A 9,313-nucleotide genomic window follows, 5' to 3' on the forward strand; every position below is an offset into this window, starting at 1 on the left:
AACCAAGGTTGAAATCTGGGCTCAACCACCTACTAACTGCATGTTGTTGGGCAAGTTCCTTGCCCTTCCCTCTCTGTGCCTCATCTGTGCAATGAAGACAACGATGGCAGCTGCCTGGAAGGGTTGTCATGACAGCTTCGTGAGCCACTGCTGGTGAAGCTCTGACTATCACCAGTACACAACAGGCCTTCAGTGATGCCAGCAACCACTGTCGCATTTATTTAAAGGAGAAACTCTATGCCCTATCTAAAGTGACAAAAGTCAGTACCAGTTAACACAGAGAGAGCTATAAATGCAATGAAAACAGTGATTTCATCCCAGCTATTGCTTACCAAAGGTTCCACGCCAAGACCTGTTCTCATTTTACCAAGAAGAGAGACAGGAAGCAGAAGAAAGCTGTTGAAGGCACGCTGGGCTCACACAGGATGATCACTTCCTGATCCTCCCAGGCTTATCTGCTTTAGCAACTCTCGTTCCCAGACATGGGACTTCAAACACAGAATCCCTCCTTAGCACAGGAGACCAAGAGGATCTAGAAATTGTGTCCTAACCATGCGATTGTCTGTGCTTAAGGCTGGCCAGAACCCCACTGGCAGACATCTTGCAGAACAGCCTAAGTTTCAGGCCACACAGCACATATTCACCTCTGAGAACTGAGTTCCCAAACACATGGGAAAGTCATCACCTCACGTGTGTCCCTCAGGTAATCCTCTAGGGAAACCCACATTGCAAGCACCACTAACAAGAAGGCTGCTGACGGAACTGCCATGGCTAACATGACTCTGCACGGTGAAGCCACTGCAAAACCATTATGCTCGAAGAACTGTAACCAATGCAGAGAAAAGATCACAGTGGAACTGCAGCTTAAAAAAAAATAGACTACAAAGCCCTTTGAGGTCTTAGCTTTATAAATTATAAGACAATATAAAGAATCTAAAGGACTGGGATACGACTCAGTTGGTAAGCTAATTGCCTAGTGTTCTAGTTTGCTTTCTGGGATAAACCCATGACCAAAGCAACTTGGGCAGAGAGAAACCAAAACAGGAACTCAAGGCAAGAGCTTGAATCAGAAACCACAGAGGAATGTTGCTTATTGGCTTGTTTCCTATGGCTTGCTCAGCTACATTCTTAAACAACCCAGGCCCACTCACCCAAGGATGGAACTGCCCATGTGGGGCACTTCCACATCAATCAGCAATTAAGAAAATGCCCCCTCAGACATGCCCGCAGGCCAATCTGGTGGAAGCAATTCCTCCATTGAGTTTCCTTCCTCCCCGGGACTCTTAGGTTTGTGTTAAGTTGACAAAAATGACAATGGCACCCAGAACACTTGAAGCTCTATTTGATAAACTGTGACGCAAACACTGAAAGTTGCAGCAGGTATTGAGGAATAAGATCAGAAGTTCAAGGCCATCTCCAGCTACTTGATGAGTTCGAGGCCAATCTGGGCTACCCAAGTCCTTGTCTCCAAAGAAGGACAATGGAGGAGAGGAGAGCGGAGAGTAGCTTATAGACAAATCTCACACGATCTCAGTGGCTAAGCAGGGTCTTGGCCTGCACAGTCCTTGAATGGTAAAACTGTATAAAACCGTATAAATAAGAAATATACCATAATAGTAGCGATATTTATCTCTGAATGATGGGATTCTGAAGTGGCTCTCCTCTTTATAATTACTTCTGAATTTTGTTTTTATACTTGTTTCTGTATTCCAAAGAAAGTTTAGCAGAAGCATAAACTACTGTAACTACCAGAAAATAATTGAATAAAAATTATAAATAAAGGAAAATAATACGTAACCAGTGTTGATTAAGACACTTCGTTTTGTAGTAATAACTTTAATTATATTATTTAACCATGTTGTTATTGAGAAGACATTTGGTTGAACTTAAGATTGTTTTGACAATTTCACACACACACACAAATGAACTGTGATCATATTCACCCTCAATACTCTCCCTATCCCCTCCTATTCCTGCTCCCCCCTTCTCCATTAGTCCTCTTCTGTGGGTTTTTATTATTATTATTATTTATTTTTGAGCCACTGAGTTAATTAGGGTTGTCTGTGTAAGCATGGGGGGTTACTTACTAGAGTATAGGCATCTTAATGGCTACACTGATGAAGAGATTCACTCCAACACAACCCTTAACTGTCTACAGCTCCTCAGGGAAGGGTGGGACCTTGTGAGCCCCTCCCTAATCCATGATGGAATGCTGAAGGGTCCAATCTTGTGCCTAAGCCCAGTCCTCACACACTTTTTTATAGCTGTCACCATCTGGGGAAGCTTTTCTGTCTGACTGTCACTTGCTTTCTGTCTTCCCTAGAGAAGTCCTTGGCAGGGAGGGCAAGGTTTGCCCAAGGCCACAGGCAAGAGTTACCTCGACTCAGGTGCCAGGTCCAAAGGTCCATCATGTGAGATTGACCAGGGCTGCTCTCAGCTCACGAGAGAAAGACATCATGAGACAGAGCTAGGATGGAGGGGTTCTTATTGGGAGAAATGAATGGGAAAGGAGAGAGGGGAGAAGAGAGACCAGCCTCTGGAGATAGGAGCAGCAGAAGAGAAGAGAGAGAGGCAAGGAGAGAGAGAGAGAGAGAGAGAGAGAGAGAGAGAGAGAGAGAGAGAGAGAGAGAGAGAGAGAGAGAGAGAGAGAGAGAGAGAAAGAAAGAGACAGGAGGTGGGTAAGGCCCACCTTTCAACGGTAATGCAGCAAATGGAAACAGAAGGTGCTCTTAGTGGCTGCAGTTGGGGACGTATCCTGTCAGGACCTCAAGGGCAGACCAGTACAGATACCTGAATACTAACACACAGTCCACAGGGCTGGTGTGGTGGTCCCTTCTCTCTTCTTGATTGCTGTTTGGGTAGCAGCACCCCTGGGACCTGAGTCACTAACCACAGGGAGGGTGACATCTACTGCAGAAGCTGCCTGATCCTAGAGAGAAGCAGCCTGATCTAGACCCCACCCCTCCCCCACTAGTAGAGCTGTGTGCCTCTAAGCTACAACACCCTGGGTTAGAACACAAGCACTAACTTGAAGAGCACACCTGGACTAGGTCTGAGCACACAGTAGGAACTCAGTTAACGCCTGTTTCTTTTCCTTTTCTCCTTGCCCTTAGGGCTGTTACTATACCAGCACTTGCTTCTCCATCTCCCCGCTCTGACTCAGGTAGCTCCCGAAGCTGCAGGGGCAGAGTTATTGTGTCTCCATCTGGGCCCTGGGCATTAAACAGACTGTAAAGTCACAATGAAGATGGCTATGGAGTAGCCCAGGGGCCCTGTGGGGCTACTCAGTTGACACAGCAAGGAGAGGGGGCTAGCCAGAGCCTCCCCTCCAGCATCCCCCAGATGGCAAAATCTGACCTTTGAATCTTCGTTTACATAATCAATAAACCTGCGTGCTGTTTAACCAGGAAAACCTTAGAAGTTTTCCATCTGTCCATTCATTCAAAAACAATTGGCTCTGGAAACTCATTCTGGCTCATTCTGGGGATGGAACACACAGTGTGGACTCTGTCTCATAGACTCAGTCTCCCAACTGCTGGAGCCCATTTGTCATGTAAACAATCCAGTTTCCTCCCAAGAACTCCCAGAATGCTTTATCTCCAACGTAAGAGCCCCTGGGCCTATTGGGGATTGGGAATCCCATGGTTCTTACTCAACCTACCTAAAATACTGGGTCACTGGTGGCACTAAATACCTTCTAGCCCTAGTGCCCCAACCTGTAAAGCTGAGGGACAGATGTATGTCCTAGCAAGGCTGTGGGGCCATGTGACACTTCATGTCACAGCAAGAGGGTTTGTGCTCCTCCCACAGTTCTCTCAAGAAACAGGACCCAGCAGAAGTGAATGGTACGTGGGTGTGGGGGGGAGGGGTCAAAAGCAGAACCTCTAGAGATGGCCAACTGCGGATAAATCAGTTGTGCGACTTCTCCATGGCTCAGAAAATACATTTATAGGCAATGCCTTGTTCGTGTTGGAGCGATTAGCACGATTTTCCTTCCCAGAGGGTCATAAAGGGTGCATACATGGCCATGACTCACCACCACGCATATGGGAGGAGACACAGGCTTGAATACAAACAGCCACCTCCAACGCATGTACACACATGCTGTACACACATGCCACTGAATTGTGAGCCAAAATGTAACAACTGTTTGTGTTGTCGCTTAGTTGAGAATCAGAGGCCAGTATTAGAGGCACTCACAGCGGTCGGGTGTCGGGTGGGAACCCACGCAGACCGGCTTTCAAATCCTAGCGCTGACACTTCTTGTGTGGTTTAGGCAAACCCCTGAACCGAGGAGTGGGTAGCTGCTTGTGCCCCACTGGCATGTGTTACCTCTTTGGGGGTGGGGAGGCCCTTCCTCCAGGTCCTTCCTCGCTTAATCTCCAGACTGGCAGCCCTGGCAGCTTCCTCCTGCTCCATGCAGAATGAAGCTCAGCCAAATTCAGGGCTGCCTTGCTTCCTCTACCACCCCAAAGCTGCCTGAAGAGTGTTAAAGAGCAGCAGCTGTCTCCTGTGGCGGCAGGAGCGCCAGCCAGGGGTCCCAGGCCATGCTGTTGTTTATGCAGACTCCGAGGCCTCTCCAACTTTTACAACTGTTTACTGCGCAGAAGGGAGCCCAGCAGCTGGGCCTCTCCTGGGCCTTGCTCCGCTACCTTCCCTTTGGGAAAGCCTGTCTGAGTGCCACTCACTCTAGAAATAGCTTCCAGTGATCTCTGGAGGGGTACAGGCTGGGACACACAGAGAAAGCCACGAAAGGGTGGAGGATGTGGTGGGCTAGGGGACAGGTACAAAAAGAGAAATGGGGTCAGAGATGGAAACGGGAGCTGAGAACAGAGCACAGGTCAGAAAGGTCACTCATAGAAATGGAGCAGAGTCAAGGATGGAAGCGGCTGGACTTAACGGCCGTTCACATACACGGACCTGAGGGGTAACAAAGCAGAGACACAGGAAGTCCCGGGGAGGAAAGCCCACCCTGCTTATCATGCACAACCTTGACCCGCGTTACTCTACTGCCACAAAGGTCCCACAGGAAAACCAGGGTGAGGGTCTCGTGGAGAAGCCCCATCTTTACCCCAACCTGCACATGCTTTCTAGAAGCAAGCAGAAGGGGCAGGATTTAGTGAGGATCGCGAGTTTCATTTTTTATTTAAAACTTAAGACAGCAACAATAAAAATACTCGGCTAAAATAGCACCCAACCAAGCCACTTCCCCTGCAACTTAAAGTTAAGTGCCCCCATCCCAGCACCCTGTACCTTTAAGGAGAAGAAGGCGCCTCTCTGCTTCCCTCGGGCTGAAGAGGCAGGTTATTCTAGGCAATAGCGATGACTTACCTAAAACTGAGTTATTCCCCTTTCCTCCCTGGCCAGCCTCTCTTCACTCTGGGGAGCTTTTACCATTTAAGGTCAATGTTACATCTGGCTCCAGAGCTCCGAGCTGAAAAGCTCTGGCTGCAGAGCCCCGGCTGCCTGCCTCCTCCTCAGAGAGGGGCTGGGATGAGGGGTTGGGACTGGGAACCAGAGATCCACCAGGCCCCCTGCAGCCTGGCTCTGGGGATAAAGACAGAAGAAGCCTCCCAGTCAGTCTCAGGGTTCAAGGGACTTTGGGCCTGAGTGGTAGCCCCTTATCCTGGGATCTTGCAGGGGTACCCCTGTAGCCTACGGCAGTACCTAGGGGGGTGGTTAGAGATGCCAGACACTGTCCTCGCTAGAGTGGGATGAAGGGGACATATGCAGAGCAGCCTCCCACCCCCGAGTGTCCAGCCAGCTTGTGAGCCTAGATAAGATCCTGGCCCAGTGCCAAGAGAAGCTGGGAATGTTTCCTGTCCCAGGGATTTGGGGGCGGAGGCTACTCCCATCTTAAACTCTCAGAATTGCCAGAGAAAAGAAGGGCATGGTGAAGGGGATTAGCTAATTCCAGGCCTGGCAGCAGCCCCGGGGGTCAATCCACCTAATAGTGATGTAGTCTTAACATGGCAAAGCCTCCGTCTATCCATCTCTGAAGTGGAACAATAGTGAAAGATCAGGACACTGTGGGCCAGGGACTCATGGGTACTAAAACAGCATGGATGAATTTCTTGCCCCCACCACACCCCTCAACTCAGGTGGAGAAGCCTGCCTCTCTTCTGAAGTCCACACCCTGTCCATGCTTGTTCAAGGCACAGACTGTCAACCCTAAGACAACCACACGGGGGCTCCACCACCTTTCTGCAGTTAGAGATCTCAACCCCAAAGCCCTTGGGTGGCCCAGGCAGATCACCACAGGATACTCAAATTTAAACCTCAAATGCAATGTAATTATTTCCATACAAGGATGCCCCAAATACTGCATGAGACATGCTTGTACCACAAGATAGTATGTTGTTCATTTGAAGCTCAAATGTAACCAGACATTTTACTTGCTAAACCTGAGAACTCCAGTCCTCAAAGGCCCACAGCCTCGTGCCTTCTTCTGCCAGGATGAGCACATGCCCCATCTCCAGCCCCTAGCCACAGGCCAGTCACAGAGCAGGTGCTCCCAAACTAATCTGTATCCAGCCGGTTCTGTGCCAGGCTTGCTTCCGGCACAACGTCCTGGCCATTCTCCTGGGTGTTGAGTAAGCTTTCTGCTGCCTAGCAGATCTGCCTGTTGGCCTCACGAATCACTCTTTCCCTGGGAACCCACATCTGTCTGTGGATGTGCATCCCACTAGCAAAGCCACACGTGCAAACTACTAACACTGACTGGGCTGGCTGGCTGCTCTGCCAACCTCAAAATGACTCAGACCTCTAAGCCTGAACTGAGAAGCCCTAGACTCCTCTTCCAGAAATTCGAATGTCATGGGCCTGAGTCTGAAACAAGACACAGGCATCTCGTCCAAACTAAGGTCCTCTGTGACTCTCAACAGCCCTAACTTTGGGACAGGCTGCTCCAGAGCAGTGGTTCTCAACCTGTGGGTCATGACCCCTTTGGGGGTCAAATGACCTTTTTACAGGGGTCACATATCAGATATCCTGCATATCAGATATTTTCATTTACAATTGATAACAGTAGCAAAATTACAGTTATGTATTGAAATCATTGTATGTTTGGGGTCACCACAACATGAGGAACTGTATTAAAGGGTCCCAGCATTAGGAAGGTTGAGAACCGCTGCTCTAAAGGGTATTACAGGAACACCTGGTAACCAGAGGCTAAAAATGGAGCCTAAGGCTTTGTGTGCTTATGAGTGTGTGCACACACTTGTATGTGTGTAAGCCACTTAGTGAACACCCGCTATTTTCCTAATTGTGCATTAGATACTTTTTGTGAAAGCATGTGTGTATCTCACAAGTGTCTTAACAAACGGAATTGTTGCATTTTGCCTTTGAAAAGAAAACTGAGGTTCAAAGAAATGGAACAACCTTCGAATGCTCTGCCGCCTTGGGTGCCAGGGCCCACATGTGAGCTGAGGTGTTCCAGCTACAACTCCTTCCTCTACGCCATCTGCCATCCCTTCCACCATGGCTCTTCCCCCAGGGGCCTGGACGGACTTGTGAGTCTCAGAGGCAATGCTTGATTCCTGTTTCTCTTGGTAGAGGCCCAAAGCTTTCGCCAGACTCCAAAGTGGTCACCAAGTGACTTTTTCAAACTCACTTCAATTACAAGCATTTCGTAAAATATCACTTGGTGGATGTGCAACACAGAACGAGTCCAGAGCGGACACATCAGCACTGTCAAGGCTGTGAGGCTCGTGCCCACAGAACGAGTCTAGAGCGGACACATCAGCACTGTCAAGGCTGTGAGGCTCGTGCCCACAGAACGAGTCTAGAGCGGACACATCAGCACTGTCAAGGTTGTGAGGCTCGTGCCCTTTGACCCAGCTCTACTTCTAGGACTTTAGTTTATAAACAACTCCCACACTTGGGAAATGACAGATGTATGTGATTACTCACTGCAGCATTGTTTATACAAGCAAGGGGATTAGGAGTGACATAAATGAGCACTACTTGGGGGCCATAAAAGAAGATGGGGTGCAGCCATAACAAAGGAGGAGGGAGCTATTGCTCTAACGATGGGAAAAGGCCGCTAAGGCAGTGGTTCTCAACCTGTGGGCAGTGACTCCACAGAGTGGCACATCAGGTATTTACATTATAACCCATAACAGTAGCAAAATTACAGTTATGAAGTAGCAATGAAAACATTTATGATTGGGGTCACCATAACATGAGGAACTGTATTAAAGGGCCACAGTACGGAAGACTGATGTATTGGTACATGGGGAGGTAGCTAAGAACATCTTCTACCACATGGGTGGGAAAGTGTATGTGGACGTATATTTATACACATATGAAGACATTTATATCCATTCATATACACCCACACTCAATGCATACAAAAGCTGGCACAAGAGTCAACAATATTAAAACATTATCCCTGGGAAAGGAATCTAAGTTGTGGAATAAGTGAACCACTGGAGCCAGTGAGATAGCTCACAGGATCAATGTGCCTGCTGGCAAGCCTGCCCACAAGGACCCACGTGGCGGAAGGAGAGAATTGACTCCAATGAGCTGCCCTCTGACCTCTTCGTGCCTACTATAACATGCACATGCCTACATGCATACATACAAAATAAAAATGGAATAAAACATGCTAAAGACTAACATGTATTCTCTCTGTCTTACTTATTCATTTAGGGTCTTGGGCCACAGGACTAAGTCATGTGTTTACATTCAATAACAGTAATAACTAAACAAAAGCATTGCTCTGAGCGGAGATTTAACTCATTTGTCTTCCAGCACTGCCTCCTCCAACCGTCAAGAGTGCCGGGAAGATTCTGACTAAAGGTTATTGGTGGGTGTTTTTTTTTTTTTTAACTTTTGTTTTGGAACAATTACAGGCATACAGGAAGTTATAAAAATAGTAGAGTCCCAAGTGCTCCTTCATCAGCCTCCCTCAGGGGTGGCACTTATATCACAGTTATGGATTTCAGAACTGAACAACCAACATCAGGATGCTACTGTTAACTAGATACTCTTATTTTTTAAAATGCAATCTTTTCATTCATGCACTTAAAATGTTCATTGATGGGGCTGCAGAGATGGGTAAGAGCCTGCTTTGCTATGACGACGGAGGACCCTACCTTCAGTTCCCAGTATGCAGGCTGAGTGGCTCACAAGGCTGTGACTCCAGCTCCAGGGGATCCAACAGTCCCCTCTGACCTCCATGAGCACCTGCACTCACGTGCACAGGTACACACATCTACACATGATTAAAATAACCATAAAGCCAGGTGATGGCAGTGCACGCCTTTAATCTCAGCACTCAGGAGGCAGAGGCAGGCAGATCTCTGTGAGT

At 48.1% G+C, this 9,313-nt stretch overlaps 1 protein-coding gene across 1 annotated transcript in view; it reads right to left on the bottom strand.

The window, feature by feature from the left end:
- The window catches only part of Irag1 (inositol 1,4,5-triphosphate receptor associated 1), a 110,332-nt gene extending 104,990 nt beyond the window's left edge, over positions 1 to 5,342 (bottom strand). Inside the window, exon 1 of the mRNA XM_042055152.1 lies at positions 5,254 to 5,342. The gene's annotated coding sequence lies outside the window, so the exon portion shown is untranslated. The remainder of the gene's footprint in view (positions 1 to 5,253) is intronic.
- Positions 5,343 to 9,313: the final 3,971 nt, after the last annotated feature.

This window comes from Arvicola amphibius, chromosome 1 (genome assembly GCF_903992535.2).
Source record: "Arvicola amphibius chromosome 1, mArvAmp1.2, whole genome shotgun sequence".
Lineage (NCBI taxonomy): Eukaryota > Metazoa > Chordata > Mammalia > Rodentia > Cricetidae > Arvicola > Arvicola amphibius.